Source organism: Pinus tabuliformis, chromosome 6, assembly GCF_031772625.1.
Source record: "Pinus tabuliformis cultivar Carrire ecotype Pingquan chromosome 6, CPIR1, whole genome shotgun sequence".
Classification (NCBI taxonomy): domain Eukaryota; kingdom Viridiplantae; phylum Streptophyta; class Pinopsida; order Pinales; family Pinaceae; genus Pinus; species Pinus tabuliformis.
The window spans coordinates 1,596,929,452-1,596,932,314 of NC_142292.1; the positions used below are offsets into that span (position 1 = coordinate 1,596,929,452).

General features: G+C 30.9%; 1 non-coding gene across 1 annotated transcript; it reads right to left on the reverse strand.

Moving 5' to 3' along the window:
* Positions 1-712: 712 nt before the first annotated feature.
* TRNAC-GCA (transfer RNA cysteine (anticodon GCA)) lies at positions 713-784 on the reverse strand. Its single transcript has one exon. It is a non-coding gene; the product is annotated as a tRNA-Cys (tRNA).
* Between the last annotated feature and the right edge of the window lie 2,079 nt (positions 785-2,863).

Below are 2,863 nucleotides of genomic sequence, written 5' to 3' on the forward strand. Positions count from 1 at the left end.
CTGTAAGGGTCTAGACAAATTAGTTCGAAAAATAAACCAACAAAACTTTTCAAAAAATCGCACTTAAAAACAAATCGCTTTCCCTCACATGTCCATTTCATCCTCATACTACTATCTAGATAAGATGCCCCTTTACAACGCATCATGTTTGCGCTACCCCACTCTCGGTCATTGCCCCATCCTCGATGAGCCCTCTAAGAGCACAAGGGCCCGAAAGTATCCTCCATGACTTCGATCAACTACAATATCTCACCGATGTTGCATCCTCAAATATGCCTGAACAATGTGTTTCTACCTTGCCGAACATCCCAACTTCGCAAGCCAGTTTGCAGTCAATTGAAATTCAATGGATGTGATAGTGGTGAAGAGTACTTCACTATCACTTAGCTGTAATGCCACCTGTGATGGCCTTACTAGAGACTCGTTTATAGAGGTGCACCCGCCGCTCTCTAGGCATGTGACACCGATGTCTCCTCATCCCACTGCATCATGTGATTGTTCCGTGAATCGCCTTACTGGAGACTCGTTTATAAAGGTGCACTCGGCGCTCTCTAGGCATGTGACACCGATGTCTCCTCATCTGTAACAATTATCTGAGATCTTATGATTATTCATATGAAGAAATAACATCTCGATCTTATGCTTATTCATATGAAGAAAAAACATCTCCCACAATCCATGCCTGGCGTATTATTGGAAGAACTCTCTTAGGAGGGCCCAACCGGGTTCGAACCGGTGACCTCTTGATCTGCAGTCAAATGCTCTACCACTGAGCTATAGGCCCAGATGATTGATGGCTTAATTAATATCTACTTCTACGACCAGCGTAAGTGGTTAAAATTTGAATGTCAATCTAACGAACGATGAAGCAATCCCGCAACTCCAAAATTATATATTTTGGAGTACATCCAACACTGGCAAGGCAACAATTCCTGTCATATGAATCAACGAAAACCATTAGTCACAGTATTAAATATTGTGTTGCCCGCCATAGTCATACCATGACAATCCTCACCAACAAGGACACACAGGAACAAAGCAACCATCATTCCATATTTGTCACCATTGCAGCATCATGGAACTCCCACGTCCACTTACAGTTATGGATATTATCTTAATACTTACAGTCACGGATACTTATGGATATTATCTTAACACTTAACAGTCATGGATACATGTAGAAACCTCGTCACGTCTCTTCATCGAAGTGTGGTTACGGATACTTATTTCATTATACATTTTAATGGGTTAAAATTAAAAAAAATATATTATAATTAATTAAAGGAGTTGTTTATGGATTTGGAGGAATTATAGGGAGGGCTAAAAGTGGCTGGAATCTCGTCAAAAATTTTCAAAAAATCATGTAGTAGTAGTGTTTGAATAATGTTTTTGATGGCGTAAATGGATTCAGCACTATCAAAAACGTTTAGGACACCCAAAATATTTAAGATTAACAGCTATAACTAGGATTTACAAAAATTCCTGCCGGATTTTACCAAAATATGTAGAATTTCCATGATTTTAAAAGCAGTGTGATTAGACTAGGGCTCAATTAAATTATAATTTTATTTAAAATTATTATTATTATTATTAATGATAAAAAGAATTATTGTATAAGTTAAATTTATATATATTTTTAAAAATATGCAATCAGATTTTTAATGATGGAGATTCACCTCCATTTCATCATGGAGATTCTTAATTTGTAAAGAGATTTTGTTATAATATCATGGACCAATACCATGACTCCTTGTGCTAAAAAAATCATGATTCATTTCATAATATGACATTTGTTCATATGGCATTTTTAATGAATTTAATTAAAAATAAACAAAAGCATAATTACTTTGGAAGTGTTTGATTTGTATATACTATATAAAATTTAAGAATATTCTATGTAGATTAAGTGTCTAAGTCCACCTAATAATCATTAATAATTAAATTAAAATTATAAAAACTTTATTTTAAAATAGACATGTCTATTAACATAATTAATATATCTAACTAAAAAACCATACTATTTAAATTTTATCGTAATAATTAACTTATTTTTAAACAAATTAAAAAATTAATATATCTAACTAAAAAAACCATACTATTCCAATTTTATCATAATAATTAATTCTTAAAGAAATAATAGAAAAAATAAAAATAAAAGCCAATCGTTTTCCAATAATTCAAATTACAACAGTAAAACAAATCACCAGCCACATTACTACTTAGGCCCGCTTCATACTAAAAAAAATTGCTTTTGTTACTTGGAAAATTAAAAATATTAGCATTCACCTTATTAATACAAAAGATGTGATGTGAATCGTGTTTTATAAATAAAAAAAATTGCTTTTGTTATTTGGAAAACTAAAAATATTAGCATTCACCTTATTAATACAAAAGATGTGATGTGAATCGGTCAAAAGAGCAATTTTCATGTATATGAATAAGTATCGAAAAAAACTAAAAATATTACCATTCACCTTATTAATACAAAAGATGTGATATGAATCGATCAAAAGAGCAATTTTCATGTATATGTATAAGAATGGGTATCAAGAGAAAAATATAAAAGAATTACATTTCACCTTATTAATACAAAAGATGTGATGTGAATTTCTCTAAAGAGCAATTTTCATGTATATGTATGAGAATGGGTGTCAAGATATATATTTAATACAAAAGATGTGATGTGAATTTCTCTAAAGAGCAATTTTCATGTATATGTATGAGAATGGGTGTCAAGATATATATTTATTTATATATATAAAAGAGGGAAAATATATTTTAAGGTGTGTTAATTTTAAATATAGGTTTATTAAAATTATTAAGTTGGATAGAAATTAATTGTATAATTAAATTATTAAAAATT